The sequence below is a fragment of the Lissotriton helveticus genome, chromosome 2_1, assembly GCF_964261635.1.
Source record: "Lissotriton helveticus chromosome 2_1, aLisHel1.1, whole genome shotgun sequence".
In the NCBI taxonomy this organism is placed as follows: domain Eukaryota; kingdom Metazoa; phylum Chordata; class Amphibia; order Caudata; family Salamandridae; genus Lissotriton; species Lissotriton helveticus.
Genome location: NC_136059.1, coordinates 374201703 through 374222216, shown reverse-complemented (window position 1 = coordinate 374222216; position 20514 = coordinate 374201703). Strand labels below are relative to the sequence as shown.

Below are 20514 nucleotides of genomic sequence, written 5' to 3'. Positions count from 1 at the left end.
ATTAGATTCTACACTGACATCTTATTATTTTTTTAAAGTGTGGCAGTCGTAGGTGTTATTTCTTAATTTACAGAGTAGACTAAGAATATTAATAGTGTAAATTTTTATAGAGGAAGCTTGACTTTAAAGAATAGATTTTTATGTAATCTACAGAATCTAGTATTACTCTCTACACATTACAGACCACATAGTAGAACACTCTCACACAGAAATAAAATATCACTAGATCACCTGAGAGGCCTGGTCCAGAGTGGGAGGGTGACTACTCTTCAATCTTTCCTTTCCACTTCATCCGGACTTTATACCAGTGAAACACGACCCACATTATTTAGAGGTGAGGGGATTGAGTACACATAAATGCCATAGATGAATTTCGGAACTCATACAAAATCCCTAATTCAGATAGGTTCAAATTATTACAGGCTCTTTATTGGACCTATCTAAACAATTTATGAGCAGGACTCCACTCAGAGGGGTCGCTCCTGCCTATACAGGACTCTAGGCACGAGCTCTAACCCAGTTTGGTACAGCTACTTGGAGATGTGCAAGTCTATTTGGTTGAAGGCAGCGACAGCTACTTTTCGTAAAAAATATAAATAGAGCACTTCCTAAGTCTAAGCAGGTGGTTTCTGACATTTACTCTGTGGAAAAATTGACTGCAAAAGTGGCAGATAAAATGCTTACATTTGAAAGAATGTATCAAGAAGCAGGTGTGGTGGGGTCTGGAGAATGTCAAAACATGCAGTAGCGGCTGCTACAGGGCAGTAGTGGTGCGACGGGAAGGGAGGGATTAAAAAAAGAAAAGTGAAAAAGAAAATCACTTAACTTCCAGGGGGTCGCATTTCCTCCATCCTCTTTGTCAACGAAGCAGGAAGCACCCAGGATCCAGACTCCTCTAGCCAATCACAACACTGACTTCCAGCAGCATTGTGACTGGTTTGAGCACTGTGGTTCGGTGCTCAGACAGGGACTGAGAGTCTGGGCATGTTCTCCACCCTGGCTGCATATCACAACCCGGTGGAGAACTGGCCAAGTGCACATGACGGTTTGGCCGTCCCAAGAATGCCAGCCAAACAGTCATGCGCACTTAAGCAAGTGCCACCACTCCTCTTCCTGCTCTGTGGTAAGCACAGCCCGGCCCCGGCCTTTACCTTTATGTAGCCACTAGTAATGAAAAATAAAATGATAATAATATTGTGAACCCACAGACCACGCACGCAACCTGGGGGTCATCCTCGACTCCACCCTCTCCATGACCAGGCAAGTCAACACCATCTCCGCGTCCTGCTTCAACACCCTCTGCATGCTCCGCAGGATCTTCAAATGAATCTCCCCCGACACGAGAAAAACCGTCACCCAGGCCCTCATCACCAGCAGACTCGACTACGGGAACGCCCTCTACTCAGGAACAACAACCAAGCTCCTGAGACGACTTCAACGAATCCAGAACGCCTCGGCACGACTGATCCTCGACGTCCCCCGACGCAGCCACAACACACCCCACCTGAGAGGCCTGCAGTGGCTCCCCATCAACAAGAGGATCACCTTCAAGCTCCTCATCCACGCACACAAGGCACTCCACAACACCGGACCCACATATCTCAACAACCGACTCAGCTTCCACACCCCCACCCGAAACCTCCGCTCAGCCAACCTCGCCCTCGCCACAGTTCCTCGTATCTGGAAAACCACCGCCGGTGGCAGATCCTTCTCCTACCTCGCCGCCAAGACCTGGAACGCTCTCCACACCAGCCTACGACAGACTCAGGACCTGCTGGCCTTCAGAAAACTCCTCAAGACCTGGCTCTTCGATCAGTAGCGCCCCCCCCCCCTCCCCTGCCACCCCCAGCGCCTTGAGACCCTCACAGGTATGTAGCGCGCTTTATAAATGCTGTGATTGATTGATTGATTATCATTTATTTTCCCTGTGGGGCGATGCTCCTCCGCCTTAGCAGAGGAGCCACCCCTGAAGACATTTCCCCGACTTGGTGAAAAAGAAAAGGCCCCAAAGAATTTCCAGATCCACACTGAAACAGTCTAGTAGCGGAGGACGGCGAGAACTTTGAGCCATGGTTCAACCTACCAGGTCTGGCAGTCTGGAACAATCGCTTAATTCCCCCCCCCCCCCCCCCCACCCCCGACTAAACAGACTGCAAAGGTCTCCACCTCTTTGTTTTTTCTCTCCTCCTCACTTCTTCCCCTTATTTGTTTAACACTCCACCATGTTGCCAGTATCTGGTTGTTTGTTTTGATTTGTTGTCTTTTTTGATAGGAGGGAAAAAAGAATGTGCAATATGTTCACTCAGTCATTTTTCCTCATTTGCCTCATTACTATTGCCCCATTATTTGGTGTGGGGATATCTGGAGTGTGAGCTGGCCAATTCTGGCTGGTAAACCCGCACCTAATACTGGCTAATAGTGGGCACTGCAAGCTGTTAACACGAGATTTGTGAATAACAAAAATACCTGGGAATAGTGGGTCCTTTTCCGCCTATCATTCCGAATTCTAGAACCTTCGTTTGTCACTTCCATTTACTGCCTACTTTCAATAGGTCGTACATGGGAGCTTGTGGGGGTGCTGCGGGTCAGGGACAGAGGAGAGGGGAGATTCAAAGCAGGCGGATGCAAAGCCTGGGGTGTAGTGTCTGTTCCCCGTGTGGTGCCGTAAGGGCGGGGCAGCCTGCATCTCTCCCTGCAGCCCTGCATGAAGTCATTCGCAGTTTCTCCAGATGCGGTTTTGTTCCTTGTAAAACGAGGTGCTATGTTTTCAGACCTGCGTCTCGAAACATCAGGGCATTTGTAGTGGCCGGTAGAGTGGTGTATGTGTAAACCGTTGGATTTGTGAAGAGGTCCTTAAATGGTTGATAGAGGAGTATTATATATCAGGCAATGGGAACTAACATGTGGCAATTACTCAATGCCCAGGGCCTACCAGAATCTGCAGTCTTCCAGCCTCCGTGACCCTGATTTTGTTGTTTAATCCAGACCCCTGTGTCATTGCCTGTGCCCTCATGACTTGATCCCAGAGACTTAATTGCTATGTCCAGGTGTCAGGTATCCCCGCATATATGTCCTAGTGTCTATGTCCCCTCAGTCATGTAGCTGTGACCGTGACTCATTGTCAATGGCAATGTCTCCTACGATCAGTATGCTAATGTTTCCATGTCAGTGCCCTTTTTCCGTATATTTACGTCAGTGTCTCCTCAGACCCTACGTTCCAATGCCACTGTTTGTCCCCATACGAATGCCTTTGTACCCCAGGTCAGTGACCCACTGGCAATTTAAGTCTCCCTGCCTCAGCATCAATTTTGCATTCTCCCCACTACAGCCGTGCCGAATTAAACCTTGTGGAGGCACGTAGAAATTTCGAGGCCCCCTCCCAAATTATCTCCTTATACTCAATGCACCATATTTTTTTAACAAACTGACAGCTACCAGAAGAGAGCTTTTAAGAGACAAAGGAGAATATTTACAAGCCCCTATCGCCACCACAATGTCACTTTTCTGGGCGTTGTGGTGGCGATAGGAGCTACGCCTTTTTTACAAGGCAGTGTTAAGCCACTTAACATGGCTTAACGCTGCCTTGTAAATAAGGCACTCTTTCAGGCACACTTAATGTGAAAGGGGAGGGCAATGGGGGCTGCCGTGGAACGCCCACAGCAACACCCATTCATTTTGATGCTGCCCCCTATTTACAAGGGTGGCATAAATAGGAGGCAGTGCCACAATTAAGACCAGGGAAATCCTGCTTTTAACCTGGCGAAACAAGGAGAAATGTTTAATTTCTCCTCGTTTTTGCTGTTTCCATGTGTGTTGCTTTGTGCAGCACACCTAGAAACAGCAAAACGCCTTTGATTGTTTATGTGCAGGAAAGTGTCCCTTCCTGCACATACACAATCATTTAAAAAAACATGATGTTTTGCAACTTCTATGTGTGCTGCATTAAGTAGCACACTAGAAGTTACAAAACGGCATTTAAAGATTGTTTATGTGCAGGAAGGGAGACCTTCCCGCACATAAACAATCTTACCCTCAACGCAGACACCCTTGCACTATGTATCTGTTTAGTTCGCCTGTTCCCTTGGACCCTCATCCTGTGTCAGTGTATCTGTGCATTTCGCCTATTCCCTTGAACCCTCATCATGTGTCAGTGTATCTGTTTAGTTCACCTATTCCCTTGGACCCTCATCCTGTGTCAGTGTATCTGTGCATTTCGCCTATTCCCTTGAACCCTCATCCTGTGTCAGTGTATCTGTTTATTTCACCTATTCCCTTGAACCCTCATCATGTGTCAGTGTATCTGTTTAGTTCACCTATTCCCTTGAACCCTCATCCTGTGTCAATGTATCTGTTGTTTGCCTATTCCGTTGAACTTTCATTCTGATTCAGTGTATCTGTTTAGTTCGTCCAGACCCTTGAACCCCCATCCTGTGTCAGTGTATCTGTTTAGTTCGCGTATTCCCTTGAACCCTCATCCTGAGACAGTGTATCTGTTTAGGTCACCTATTCCCTTGAACCCTCATCCTGTGTCAGTGTATCTGTTTAGGTCTCCTATTCCCTTGGACCCTCATCCTGTGTCAGTGTATCTGTTTATTTAGCCTATTCCCTTGCACGCTCATCCTGTGTCAGTGTATCTGTTTAGTTCGCCTATTCCCTTGAACCCTCATCCTGTGTCAGTGTATCTGTTTATTTCACCCATTCCCTTGGACCCTCATCCTGTGTCAGTGTATCTGTTTATTTCACCTATTCCCTTGGACCCTCATCCTGTGTCAGTGTATCTGTTTATTTCACCTATTCCCTTGGACCCTCATCCTGTGTCAGTGTATCTGTTTATTTTGCCTATTTTCCTGAACCCTCATCCTGAGCCAGTGTATCTGTTTAGGTCTCTAGTCCCTTGAAACCTCATCCTAAGTCAGTGTATCTGTTTATTTAGCCTATTCCCTTGAACCCTCATCCTGTGTCGGTGTATCTGTTTAGTTCGCCTATTCCCTTGAACCCTCATCCTGTGTCAGTGTATCTGTTTAGTTCGCCTAGTCCCTTGACCCCCCATCCTGTGTCATTATATCTGTTTAATTCACCTATTCCCTTGAACCCTCATCCTGAGTCAGTATATATGTTTAGTTCGCCTATTCCATTGGACCCTCATCCTGTCTCAGTGTATCTGTTTATTTAGCCTATTCCCTTGAACCCTCATCCTGTGTAAGTGTATCTGTTTATTTAGCCTATTCCATTGGACCCTCATCCTGTGTAAGTGTATCTGTTTATTTAGCCTATTCCCTTGAACCCTCATCTTGTGTCAGTGTATCTGTTTAGGTCACCTATTCCCTTGAACCCTCATCCTGTGTCAGTGTATCTGTTTAGGTCACCTATTCCCTTGAACCCTCATCCTGTGTCAGTGTATCTGTTTAGGTCACCTATTCCCTTGGACCCTCATCCTGTGTCAGTGTATCTGTTTAGTTCGCCTATTCCCTTGAACCCTCATCCTGTGTCAGTGTATCTGTTTATTTAGCCTATTCCCTTGAACCCTCATCCTGTGTCAGTGTATCTGTTTAGGTCACCTATTCCCTTGGACCCTCATCCTGTGTCAGTGTATCTGTTTAGTTCGCCTATTCCATTGGACCCTCATCCTGTGTAAGTGTATCTGTTTATTTAGCCTATTCCCTTGAACCCTCATCCTGTGTCAGTGTATCTGTTTAGTTTGCCTATTCCCTTGAACCCTCATCCTGTGCCAGTGTATCTGTTTATTTAGCCTATTCCCTTGAACCCTCATCCTGTGTCAGTGTATCTGTTTAGTTCGCCTATTCCCTTGAACCCTCATCCTGTGTCAGTGTATCTGTTTAGGTCACCTATTCCCTTGGACCCTCATCCTGTGTCAGTGTATCTGTTTAGTTCGCCTATTCCATTGGACCCTCATCCTGTGTAAGTGTATCTGTTTATTTAGCCTATTCCCTTGAACCCTCATCCTGTGTCAGTGTATCTGTTTAGTTTGCCTATTCCCTTGAACCCTCATCCTGTGCCAGTGTATCTGTTTATTTAGCCTATTCCCTTGAACCCTCATCCTGTGTCAGTGTATCTGTTTAGTTCGCCTATTCCCTTGAACCCTCATCCTGTGTCAGTGTATCTGTTTAGTTCGCCTATTCCCTTGAAGCCTCATCCTGTGTCAGTGTATCTGTTTAGGTCACCTATTCCCTTGAACCCTCATCTTGTGTCAGTGCATCTACTTAGGTCACCTATTCCCTTGGACCCTCATCCTGTGTCAGTGTATCTGTTTAGTTCGCCTATTCCCTTGAAGCCTCATCCTGTGTCAGTGTATCTGTTTAGGTCACCTATTCCCTTGAACCCTCATCTTGTGTCAGTGCATCTACTTAGGTCGACTATTCCTTCGGTCAGCGATAGTGTTCCGGGTCTGTGTTTCAAGTGCCAATGCGTCTGTATCATTGCCACAATCAGTACCCTCATGTTACTGTGCATGTGCTGTTGTCAGTGGCTCCATCTCCATGTCTGTGTGCTATTGACCCAGCCTCTATGTGTGAGTAAAAATGACAAAAGGCCACCTTGTCGCTATGTTATTGTCGTGGTGGTCCTGGTCAGGATTAAAGCACAGTGAAACTAGACAAAAAGTAATGTTCCCTCTTGTTTATCTCAAGGGATAGAGTTAAATATGTGTCCTCATGTTTCTTGCCTTAAACAAAGTCATGAATGTTTTGTGGCAATTCATCAGGACCATCAAATAACCTAACCTACAAGAGACTGGGACAGGTGTTCAAATTGGTAAAGTGCCCAATCGAATAAACAACCTGTGGAGTGTGGTTGATCCAATATCTCTTACTGAAACTATCATGACGAGAGGGAAACAATTCTGACCCTTTGCTGGATGACCTATCCCCTCACAGAAACCCTTGAGGCTCCTCCAGGATTACAGTGAGTGGGTAGGTCATCCGACCCCAGACCGCCCACACTCCGTTTTTCCCTGCAATACCTAAGGGGCCTGATTATTACTTCGAAAGGGTCGGAATTCTTTACCTCTTTTAAATATAGTTTCAGTAAGAGATATTAGCTCAGCTACACTTCACATGTGTTTTATTCGGATTGGGCACGTATTATGTTGACCTATGTTTAAAACAATCTCTTGGTATAAACGAGAAAGAAAACATGTTCCTGTCTTGGTTCACTCTGTTTTAATCTTGACAAGAACTGACTGTACTTCCCTTCTATTCTTCTCTTCTAGCACCCCCCCCCCCCATAGGCTTGCTCATTTGAAAAGATCTCTGGCAAACAGCCCCCCCCTGTAGGAGAGTAGGGTCTGCAATCCTATGATCACCCAGATTTTTTGCTTTTTGCTGCACTGGTTTACGACTTTCCCTGGCTGTGGGCCTGCTAATCAGACCCACAGCCTAGCTGTTCTCTCTATCCAAATTGTACTCAGGTACTGAATTGGCACTGGGCCCTCTCCAAGTCCCTGTACCCAGGGCTGAGGTGCACCCAGAAGTCTCCCAGGGGCTGAAGCATGTATTATGCCACCCCTGGATTGACTAACTAAAACTGACACAACTGGCTGCACGACAGCTGGGGCAAGGTGGTGTACTCACCCTTTGCTTTAGATATAGTATACCTATATCTAACCCTAAAAATGGACACACAGATCTCCTATCAGTCACTCCTATAGCAGGCCTTAACCATCCTGAAGGCAGAGTGCTTGGAATCGTGTGAGATGGTGCTCTAGCATGAGCTGAGCCTGTCTGCGGCTTTCGGGATCCATCCCTTAGCCGTTTCCATGATATCGCATACCATATACTCTTAAGTGCATTATAATCCTCGCGGTTATGTGCCAACTCTGGTATCGCTTTATCAAAACATGTCGAGTAAGGTGTCATACGAATTGGAATACTAACCCCTCGCCAATTCTGGCGACGGGGTTAGCATTCCCCCCTTCTAGAGGGACACGACATGCATGTAACCTATAACCCGGTTAAAAGTCAGACAGAGCCTTAGCATCCACAAAATGGATGCTGCCACCGAGACACAAGTCTGCCCTCCTGCTGCTGGGAGTCCTCCCAGAGCAGGAGATAAGGACAAAGGGTTTCCTGCCAGGGGCGGTGCCAGCACCGTCCCAGACAGGGTTTTGTGTATTGTAGGTAGGCAGGGCTTTAGAGGAAGGTGACTGCACGTGGCACCCCGGTGCTCACTGTGCATAGGCTGGCTGGAACCAGTTCCAGGGTCACTCCAGACCCTGTGCTGGGGAAAAGCCCGCCAAGGAAGTGGGTGTAACCACCCCCCTCCTAGTCCCACCCATAGGGCAGGACTTAGTCGCGTGCCAGCCCCTTTTTACAGGATAAAGGTAGAGACTGGCCCCCTTCCAAATCAGATCATCTTTGAATCCTGAAACTACTTTCTGCGAAAGGAACTCAAGACTTCTTCCTAAGATTTCTCCCTTGTGACTAAGGAGTAGTCACCCTGCATCCGCAGGCACCATCCAAGAACACTGCGGTCTGCTGTAAGTCCTTCCTCCGGAATCCGACTGCCCAGCTCGACGAGAACCGGCTTCCCTGGCACCTCTGACCTCTACCCACCTCTACAGCCCAGCTGAGAACCGTGGGTGCGACGAGACCTCAAGGGACCGGCCATCTGCAAGACTGCACGACTTCTTTCCAGCAAGCCCGCCGAGTAATCTACTGGTGAGTGCTTTGGGGTCCGAGAAGCCCCGACTCTGAGCAGCTCCAGCTCCGAAGTGCAGCCCCCCAGCATCTCCACGATCTGCGTGGGGCCCTTCTGCTTTCCGCTGCTCACCGCGTTGTTTGGCTACTAGCCCGTAGGCTTGTGGCCTTCTTGACGACGCCCGACGACATTTCTGCTGCTGGTCTGGTTGCTCCAGACTGGCCCTTGCTCCCTTCCAGAAGAGGAGCACCCTGGACCCTCCTGGTCCACTCAAGACGCCATTTTGAGTCCACCGCGTGGGCTTGAATTAGCCAAGGCTTGTTGCCCAATCCTGGGTAACTTCGACGCCAACGACTTCATCCTTCGTGGGACAGCTCGCACCTCCATCCTGGTCGCCGACAACGCCTCCTGGTCCGAGAGACTGCAGAGCCCAGCAGCGCCCACTCACCTGACTGCGGTGACTTCGCCCGGTGCCATCCTGGTGCCCACTTAATCACTGGCTAGTGATTCAAGAACTTGGTCCCCTCTGCTTTCAGGTTTTCTTCTTCCTTGATCCAGGCTTGGATCCATCGAACTTTCCTTCACTGGTCGCCTGCCAGCAACTTCTTCCTTCCAGGCTCCTGGTCCGGCAACGAGATCCCCGACGTCTTTTCAGACCTATGCAGCTGCAGCCCCTGGGCTAGGTAACTTCGGCACTCCGGTGTCCCAGCATAGCCTCACTATCCAAGGGTCAGGATCCACTGTCGTTTTCTTCCCACCAGGTCGGGTTCGCCCGTGAACACTAACTTTGTGAATTCTAGCTTCCATAGACTTTGTCCCGCATCCCGCGTGAGAGTGCACACTCTGCACCCGAGTCCCCTAGGCCTCCTAGTAGTAATCTAACGATTCCCTAGTCCAGTCCTAGCGATTCCAAAGCCTATTAGAACTGTTACTTACCTGCTAGTAATTCGCATTCCACTTTTAAAGTATATGGTTTTTCGTGCCCCTCGGGCATTTGTGTAACGTGCTAACTTAAAAGTATTTTTGTAAGAGTTTTTGTTGTGTGCTTAGCTCCCTGTCTCATAAAGAGCCAGGGTAGTCTTGTTATAAATAAATACACTGTTTATTTTCATAACAACTTGTGTGGTGTCCTTTCACTGGGTGTTCAAGGGGTAATGTGATGGTAAAACAGCTGGCTTAACACGCCCTCTAGAGTCTTAGCCTTAGACTGCTCGTATCCATGCTACTAGGATAGCTGGTCTATAAGGTTGACTTACAACCAATCATCAATAAGGGTTGTTTGGACTGATATATAGTGATCACTAGAATAGTGAGCACTGCACATCAGGCCAACTTCTCACATTGGTGAGCAGCGGTTGGGATTTGAGCTTGCTGTTGTTTTACCACACATATCCTAAGAATATCTTGTGAAAGATCACATAAGTACTAAAGGTACATATAACTTAGCTTAGAATACTCTGAGTTCTACTGAACCAGCTGTTGTAGCTCCTAGGGCCTAGCACACCCTAAACTACAACTCTAGCAAGGGATCAGTAGGCAAACATATAGTGTAGGTAAGTGCACCACTTACACCTCACTAGAAAAGCATGTCGACTCAGGGGGACTCTACTGAGACTCCCCTGGTCAGTGTTGACCCTCCACAGGTCACTTCAAGATATGCAGCTCTCAGCTTTCAGGAGATGAGACAAATCTGTGTCTCCAGGAAACTGAAGCAGGGGTCTAACCCCACCATTCCCTTTCTGATAGGTCTCTTAGAGACATATGATGCCAGAAAGCTCTCTCAGTTACATGAGAGCATGCCAGCCTTAGAGGGAACCTCTGGGGATCCAGACCTCCCCAACACTGATTCAGCAGTTGAGGAGGAGGATCAGGAGGTACTCTCTGGGGATGAGGTAGACAAAGGTCTTGAGGTAGTCAGAAGGCTAACTAGGACCAACTTAGACTTACTTGGGCTAGGATCTGGGGGCCCCCCAGTACTAACCCGAAGTGGGCCTAACCTTGGAGTTAGGAGAGATAGATCTCTTTCTAGGGACTCCAATAGATCTCTGCACTCTAATGCCTCTTCTCAGGGGAGAAGGAATCCTCCACAGAGGAGATTTACTTCCCCTCAGAGAAAGGAGCATGAAGCTAGGATGAGACAAGCTGAACTGAGGATTGAAAGGGAAGAAATTGCCCTGGCCAAAGAGAAGCTTGCCCTGGCAAGAGAGCAGCAGATGAGTGGGCTAGCTCCCACTGGTGGCAGCAATCTCCCAAGAGATAGAGAGAAGGGTTTAGATACTAAACACCTGACTAAAATAGTGCCCCCCTTTAAGCAAGGGGATGACATCCAGAAATGGATGGCTGCTCTGGAGAGGGCCTGCACTGTGCAGAACATTCCCCAGAGTCAGTGGGCAGCTATACTGTGGCTCTCCTTTGATGGTAAAGGTAGAGATAAGCTCCTCACTACAAGAGTGGAGGATGCTAACAATTACCAGGTCCTGAAGAATACACTGGTTGATGGGTTTGGTTTAACCACTGAGCAGTACAGGTTGCTGTTCAGAGACACCCAGAAAACTCAGTCTCAGGACTGGTCTGATTTTGTGGATTGTGCCACTAAGGCTTTGGAGGGCTGGTTGCTGGGTAGCAAGGTTACAGATTACACAGGATTGTATAATCTAATGATGAGAGAACAAATTTTGAACAATTGTCAGAACCAGTTGCTGCACCAGCACCTTGTTGATTCAGATCTGACCTCTCCCCAAGAATTGGGAAAGAAGGCAGACAAATGGGTCAGGACAAGGATCAAGCAGAACCAGAACCAGAACCAGGGTGGTCAGAAGAAAGCAGACCAGAAGGGTAATGTTAAGAATGAGCAAAATGACCAGAAGTCTTCACCAGGTCCCCAACAAACCAAAGAGGGTGGGGGTCAGGCTTCCCAGAAAAAGAAGACTCAAGAAGGCCAGTCAAAAAGGTGGTGCCAGTACTGCAAAAGTAAATCTCACTGGTTTAGTGAGTGCACCAAAAGAGGAGGAGGACAAACTCCTGCCACTACAGCTCCTAAAGCAACTGCACCCCCTAGTACAGTCAGTAGTGGTAGTGTCACTCCCAAGGCATTAGTTGGGTTAACCTTGGGTACTGAGGGGTCTGACAACTTAGTTGGCACACTCACTCAGGCTGTCCTTGTCTGTACAGGGGATATGGATATATCCCCTGAAATAAGTCCCAATACTTTGGGCAAATACAGGCAGACACCTTTGATTAATGGCAAGATGGCTCAGGCCTATAGGGACACTTGTGCCAGTGTCACCATGGTGACACCTAACTTTGTGGACCCTGGACAGATCATGCCAGGTACTGATTTCCTGGTGACCAATGCCAGCAATGTCACTACTAGTCATAGTGTGGCAATTGTAGCTTTCTCCTGGGGTGGAGTGAAGGGACAAAAGAAAGTTGTAGTCAGTTCAGACCTCCCAGTTGATTGTTTGTTGGGCAATGATTTGGAGTCATCACAATGGTCAGAAGTGGAGCAGAGGACTCACATGGAGATGTTAGGCTTGCCAGCACATGTGCTTGCTGTGACTAGGTCACAGGCCAGAAAATGCCCCACTGAACAGGTGCTGGATCCTGAAATTATGGACCAGACACCTTCCAAGAAGAAGAGCAGTAAGGGTAAGGCTTTGCCTTCCCCCTTGCCCCAGGTTGAGGATCAAGTCTCTGAGGAGGCTGATCTAGAAGAGCTGAGGGAAACTGAGCCTAAAGAGCTTGAACTTGATCAAGTTGAGTTTCTGGGCTCAGGGGGACCCTCCAGAGCAGACCTGGGGAAGGAACAGTTGAGCTGCCCTTCCCTTGAACCCCTCAGACAGCAGGCTGCTGCTGAGGCTGCAGGGAATGCCACAGGTGCCCACAGGGTATACTGGGAAGATGGACTCCTGTACTCTGAGTCAAGAGACCCCAAGCCTGGTGCAACCAGGAGGCTGGTCATCCCCTTGTCTCTGAGAGGTTTCCTTCTCACCTTGGCCCATGAGATTCCCCTTGCAGGTCATTTAGGTCAGACAAAGACTTGGGACAGGCTTGTCTCACACTTTCACTGGCCCCATATGAATGAGAATACCAAGGAGTTTTGTCGCTCATGTGTCACTTGCCAAGCCAGTGGTAAGTCAGGTGGCACAACAAAGGCCCCCCTCATACCACTACCTGTGGTGGGGGTTCCCTTTGAAAGAGTGGGGATTGACATTGTTGGTCCAATGGAACCCCAGACAGCATCAGGACACAAGTTTATACTGGTGGTGGTGGACCATGCCACCAGGTATCCTGAGGCTATTCCCCTTAGGACCACTACAGCCCCTGTAGTGGCAAGAGCCCTAGTTGGAGTGTTCTCCAGAGTGGGTTTCCCTAAGGAGGTCGTTTCTGACAGAGGTACAAACTTCATGTCAGGATATCTGACTGCCATGTGGAAAGAGTGTGGTGTGAACTACAAGTTCACCACACCCTATCATCCACAATGCAATGGGCTTGTTGAGAGATTCAACAGGACCCTGAAAGGGATGATTCATGGACTACCTGAACCTCTTAGGAGAAGATGGGATGTCCTGATCCCCTGCCTCTTGTTTGCTTACAGAGAGGTCCCACAGAAGGGGGTTGGCTACAGTCCTTTTGAGCTTCTGTATGGGCATCCTGTAAGAGGACCCCTGTGTTTGGTGAAGGAAGGATGGGAGAGACCTCTCAAAAAGCCTGCAACCAACATAGTGGACTATGTACTTGGTCTCCGCTCCAGGATGGCTGAGTATATGGAGAAGGCATCTAAAAACCTTGAGGCCAGCCAGGAACTTCAAAAAGCTTGGCATGACCAAAAGGCTGTACTGACTGTGTACCAGCCAGGACAGAAGGTGTGGGTGCTGGAGCCAGTGGCCCCAGCAGCTCTGAAAGACAAATGGTCTGGGCCCCACACCATCATTGAGCAAAAGGGAGAGGTTACCTACTTGGTGGACCTTGGAACTCCCAGGAGCCCTCTCAGAGTGCTCCATGTTAACAGGCTCAAGGCATATGTTGACAGGAAGGACATGAGCTTGCTCATGGCCACAGATGAGGGACAGGAGGAAGAGAGTGACCCTCTCCCAGACCTGCTCACTCAGAATCCTGATGATGGGTCAGTTGATGGTGTTGTCTTTTGTGGCAGCCTCACTGAACATCAGCAACAGGATTGCAGGCAAGTTCTGCAATCCTTTCGACATATGTTCTCTCTGACACCCAGCCAAACTGATTGGTGTACCCATGATGTTGACACTGGAGACAGTCTGCCTGTCAAGAGTAAAATCTACAGGCAGCCTGATCATGTTAGAGACTGCATCAAAACTGAAGTGCAGAAAATGTTGGAACTGGGAGTCATTGAGCCCTCAGATAGCCCTTGGGCTAGCCCAGTAGTTCTAGTGCCAAAGCCTCACACCCAGGGTGGTAAGAGAGAGATGAGGTTTTGCGTAGACTACAGAGGCCTCAATGCAGTCACTAAGACTGATGCCCACCCAATACCAAGAGCAGATGAGCTTATAGATAGATTGGCTTCTGCCAACTTCTTAAGCACATTTGATTTGACAGCTGGGTATTGGCAAATCAGGTTAGCTGAGGAAGCCAAACCCAAGACAGCATTTTCTACCCCTGGAGGGCATTATCAATTTGTGGTAATGCCCTTTGGACTGAAAAATGCACCTGCCACCTTCCAAAGGTTGGTGAATCAAGTCCTCACTGGGCTGGATGACTTCTGTGCAGCTTATCTTGACGATATTGCTGTCTTTAGCTCCACCTGGGAGGATCACCTGGTCCACCTGAGGAAAGTGTTAGAGGCCCTGCAAAAGGCAGGCCTCACTATCAAGGCCACAAAGTGCCAGATAGGGCAGTCACAGGTTGTATACCTGGGCCACCTTGTAGGTGGAGGCCAGGTTCAGCCACTGGAGAGTAAGATACAGGCCATCAAGGACTGGACTCCTCCAATCACCCAGACTCAGGTTGGAGCTTTCTTGGGCCTGACTGGGTACTATAGGAAGTTTGTCAGAAATTATGGGTCCATAGTGACCCCCCTTAATGACCTGACAAGCAAAAAGATGCCAAAGAAAGTTCAGTGGACAGCAAGCTGTCAGAAAGCATTCAATGACCTAAAGCAGGCCATGTGCACAGCACCTATCCTCAAGAGTCCAGATTACTCCAAGCCATTCATTGTCCAAACAGATGCTTCTGAGTTGGGTGTGGGAGCTGTTCTGTCTCAACTGAATTTTGATGGTAATGATCAGCCTATTGCTTTCATTAGTAGGAGGTTGACACCCAGAGAGAAAAATTGGTCAGCTATTGAGAGGGAGGCCTTTGCTGTGGTCTGGGCCCTGAAGAAGCTGAGGGCCTACTTGTTTGGCACTCACTTCACCATTCAGACAGACCATAAGCCCCTCTTGTGGCTAAATCAGATGAAGGGTGAAAACCCCAAACTGCTTAGGTGGTCCATTTCCCTACAGGGGATGGATTTTACAGTGGAGCATAGACCTGGGACTGATCACAGCAATGCTGATGGGCTCTCCAGGTATTTCCACTTAGAGCAAGAAGACTCACCTGGTCAAGGTTAGCTTATTGTCCCAAAGTTTGGGGGGGGGTCATGTAGGAGAGTAGGGTCTGCAATCCTATGATCACCCAGATTTTTTGCTTTTTGCTGCACTGGTTTACGACTTTCCCTGGCTGTGGGCCTGCTAATCAGACCCACAGCCTAGCTGTTCTCTCTATCCAAATTGTACTCAGGTACTGAATTGGCACTGGGCCCTCTCCAAGTCCCTGTACCCAGGGCTGAGGTGCACCCAGAAGTCTCCCAGGGGCTGAAGCATGTATTATGCCACCCCTGGATTGACTAACTAAAACTGACACAACTGGCTGCACGACAGCTGGGGCAAGGTGGTGTACTCACCCTTTGCTTTAGATATAGTATACCTATATCTAACCCTAAAAATGGACACACAGATCTCCTATCAGTCACTCCTATAGCAGGCCTTAACCATCCTGAAGGCAGAGTGCTTGGAATCGTGTGAGATGGTGCTCTAGCATGAGCTGAGCCTGTCTGCGGCTTTCGGGATCCATCCCTTAGCCGTTTCCATGATATCGCATACCATATACTCTTAAGTGCATTATAATCCTCGCGGTTATGTGCCAACTCTGGTATCGCTTTATCAAAACATGTCGAGTAAGGTGTCATACGAATTGGAATACTAACCCCTCGCCAATTCTGGCGACGGGGTTAGCATTCCCCCCTTCTAGAGGGACACGACATGCATGTAACCTATAACCCGGTTAAAAGTCAGACAGAGCCTTAGCATCCACAAAATGGATGCTGCCACCGAGACACAAGTCTGCCCTCCTGCTGCTGGGAGTCCTCCCAGAGCAGGAGATAAGGACAAAGGGTTTCCTGCCAGGGGCGGTGCCAGCACCGTCCCAGACAGGGTTTTGTGTATTGTAGGTAGGCAGGGCTTTAGAGGAAGGTGACTGCACGTGGCACCCCGGTGCTCACTGTGCATAGGCTGGCTGGAACCAGTTCCAGGGTCACTCCAGACCCTGTGCTGGGGAAAAGCCCGCCAAGGAAGTGGGTGTAACCACCCCCTCCTAGTCCCACCCATAGGGCAGGACTTAGTCGCGTGCCAGCCCCTTTTTACAGGATAAAGGTAGAGACTGGCCCCCTTCCAAATCAGATCATCTTTGAATCCTGAAACTACTTTCTGCGAAAGGAACTCAAGACTTCTTCCTAAGATTTCTCCCTTGTGACTAAGGAGTAGTCACCCTGCATCCGCAGGCACCATCCAAGAACACTGCGGTCTGCTGTAAGTCCTTCCTCCGGAATCCGACTGCCCAGCTCGACGAGAACCGGCTTCCCTGGCACCTCTGACCTCTACCCACCTCTACAGCCCAGCTGAGAACCGTGGGTGCGACGAGACCTCAAGGGACCGGCCATCTGCAAGACTGCACGACTTCTTTCCAGCAAGCCCGCCGAGTAATCTACTGGTGAGTGCTTTGGGGTCCGAGAAGCCCCGACTCTGAGCAGCTCCAGCTCCGAAGTGCAGCCCCCCAGCATCTCCACGATCTGCGTGGGGCCCTTCTGCTTTCCGCTGCTCACCGCGTTGTTTGGCTACTAGCCCGTAGGCTTGTGGCCTTCTTGACGACGCCCGACGACATTTCTGCTGCTGGTCTGGTTGCTCCAGACTGGCCCTTGCTCCCTTCCAGAAGAGGAGCACCCTGGACCCTCCTGGTCCACTCAAGACGCCATTTTGAGTCCACCGCGTGGGCTTGAATTAGCCAAGGCTTGTTGCCCAATCCTGGGTAACTTCGACGCCAACGACTTCATCCTTCGTGGGACAGCTCGCACCTCCATCCTGGTCGCCGACAACGCCTCCTGGTCCGAGAGACTGCAGAGCCCAGCAGCGCCCACTCACCTGACTGCGGTGACTTCGCCCGGTGCCATCCTGGTGCCCACTTAATCACTGGCTAGTGATTCAAGAACTTGGTCCCCTCTGCTTTCAGGTTTTCTTCTTCCTTGATCCAGGCTTGGATCCATCAAACTTTCCTTCACTGGTCGCCTGCCAGCAACTTCTTCCTTCCAGGCTCCTGGTCCGGCAACTAGATCCCCGACGTCTTTTCAGACCTATGCAGCTGCAGCCCCTGGGCTAGGTAACTTCGGCACTCCGGTGTCCCAGCATAGCCTCACTATCCAAGGGTCAGGATCCACTGTCGTTTTCTTCCCACCAGGTCGGGTTCGCCCGTGAACACTAACTTTGTGAATTCTAGCTTCCATAGACTTTGTCCCGCATCCCGCGTGAGAGTGCACACTCTGCACCCGAGTCCCCTAGGCCTCCTAGTAGTAATCTAACGATTCCCTAGTCCAGTCCTAGCGATTCCAAAGCCTATTAGAACTGTTACTTACCTGCTAGTAATTCGCATTCCACTTTTAAAGTATATGGTTTTTCGTGCCCCTCGGGCATTTGTGTAACGTGCTAACTTAAAAGTATTTTCGTAAGAGTTTTTGTTGTGTGCTTAGCTCCCTGTCTCATAAAGAGCCAGGGTAGTCTTGTTATAAATAAATACACTGTTTATTTTCATAACAACTTGTGTGGTGTCCTTTCACTGGGTGTTCAAGGGGTAATGTGATGGTAAAACAGCTGGCTTAACACGCCCTCTAGAGTCTTAGCCTTAGACTGCTCGTATCCATGCTACTAGGATAGCTGGTCTATAAGGTTGACTTACAACCAATCATCAATAAGGGTTGTTTGGACTGATATATAGTGATCACTAGAATAGTGAGCACTGCACATCAGGCCAACTTCTCACACCCCCCCACCCCCCGAGGGGCCCGATGGGCATTGCAGGGTTGGCCCAATGAGGAGATGCCCAATGATGAAGCATGCCACCCATCTGTGTGGGTGAGGGCCCTTGATCCAGAATATTCACATTCCTTTGACCACCCTTGTGATGGGTATACACTAGTGCTGTTCACGCATGCGACAACTTTAGGACCTGCATACTCTTTGTATATTGATTTGCCATACAACCAGTTCTTGCCCGTAGGACGACCCTTAACATCTTTTTGTGGGGTCAAATGTAGCAATTTAACTACTTTTTTTCTATGGTCCCACTCCATATACAGAAACTCATACTGCATGATCGCAACCGCTTGCTCAAGGAGTACATTTGGGCAGGAAGGAAACCCTAACTGAAGTTACACATATTATATGGGGTCATAGAGAGTGGAGGGCTCTGCTTACCCCGCGGATAACATTACTGGTTAGCCTCCCAGCTAGCCCAAATACAATATATGATGCATAATTTACTGGATAACTTGCTCAGGGTATCCCTGGAGAAATAAATCTGGTGGCAGGATGGACCTCTGCATCCACTGTGCATGGATAATAAGGTATGGCAGAGAACTCCTAACCCAATAATAAATGCAATGGTGTATGCAAGTAAAGGGCACTAGCTCCTAGGCGAGAGCATTTTCCTAAACAGCGCCATTATGGGGGAATGGCCACATCTGTATTGGGGAGAAGAACTGAACTGGAAGCATTTCAGCACCAGGGGAATGCTAGTCTTACACCGCTTAGCCACAGAGGATCGCCTGAATACCTTCACTGAAGCGCAGGCAGACTTCCAATTGGGTACAACCTATTCCTGGGACTACCAAAGACTATGTCACTGTCTATCCGCTCATTTTTCACACACGCCTCTGATTTAGTGTGAATCCTCATCGCTCTAATAACTAAGAAAAATAAGAATGTTCAAGGGGGCAGTGTCAGGAATCTACTAACTAGGCACATATTCTCTTCCTCTGTCTCATGACACATGACAGAATAGTGGTCTCAACCTCTCGGCCTTGAACACTCGAATGAGGATTGGGAAGAGCTTTTAGTGAGGCATGACAAAGCATTGAGAGAATCGAGCCTAAAACTGAGCTATTACAAAATCCTACATAGGAAGTACTGTGTCTCTGAAATGATTGCACGACATGAGTCTCTTACTGGATGCAACATGCTGGAAGTGTCCTGCAACCAACTGTGGCATAGTGCATATCCCATGGAAATGCTCCGTATCTATTTTATGCTGTACAGATGTTTGCAATAACGATGGGATGCCCTCACAATTGACAGGTCAGACAGCCCACCTTCATGAGGACACCCTCTACCCTGAGGTCCCACACCAATACAGGTGCTGGTCTGCCACTGCCCTAGTGGTAGCTAAAGTGTCTTGCAACTCTGGAGGTCGCCACTTCGAAAAAATATTCACACATGACATCAGGCAATGCAAATATTCACACAATGCATGACATGGCAGCTTATGAACACATACATACATCAACTTAATGACCAAATGGAGACATTTGAAAGGGTATGGAGAAATTCCCTGTCCACAGGAAATATTCCAGCCCCTGACCAGGGTGACCCTTTACCACACTGCTAGAGGGTCCATTCATTAGAAGCCTTCCTTCTCGATCATGGAGGTGCAGCCTTTTGCTTCCCCCATGTACGGCTATGTTCTACAGAGTGGGGGACAACTCCATCCGGAGACATGTCACACGCACACTGCCTGTAGGACACACCAGATTCCAATGGTCCCGTCCCTGTACGCGACTTGGCCCATAGGACCCCAATGGGCCGGGGGGTGTCCTCCTCTCAGTCCGCGGCCTCTGCCTGGGACACTGAAGTGTTATCTTTCTAAGACCACAGTCACCGTTCGTGTCAACACAACATATTTCCCCGAACAAGGATCTCATAGGTTTGTAACTCTAGTAGGGTCCACATGGAGATTATTGCGTCTGGTACTCTACAGGCAGCCCATTGAGCACGCTGTATGTACTCTTCCATATGGTGGGGGCGGCCACCTGGCCTAGGAGACTTGGGGCCGACTCCTCCCTATAAGAAGAGTGGGTACACTTGTTTGATTGTCAATACTGGCTGAACTTTATTTGTCATTGATAAGGGGGCTGCACACTCCCGCTCATCGTTGTATGAGCACACCTGACGGTTCCAGAGGGAATGTGTGGCACTGCAAAGGTAAGAAGATTGTAAGCTTGACACAACTGTGTTTTAGGTCCTATACCTGAAAAACATGTTTAAAAAAAACAGGAATGCAGTTAGGGTATAATATAATCCATGAGTATGATTGAGTTCCTAATGCATTAACTGCAAGAGTCATCAAAATAAATGTCACCGTTGCTACATCGGACTGATTCAATTGGGGGAGGCTCATAAATCATAACCTGTACTGTCTTATGCAGGTTTGATCTTTGAAGCATATGATATACTTCTAGGGGCTTCCAGGAAGCCCTCTTCCTCCATTGATCTGTTGTGTCATTCATTTCTTTTATCATCCACT

At 48.7% G+C, this 20514-nt stretch overlaps 1 protein-coding gene across 1 annotated transcript in view; it reads left to right on the top strand.

Annotated features, from left to right (window-relative positions):
• The window catches only part of C9 (complement C9), a 197202-nt gene that overhangs the window by 18619 nt on the left and 158069 nt on the right, over positions 1–20514 (top strand). The window lies entirely within an intron of this gene.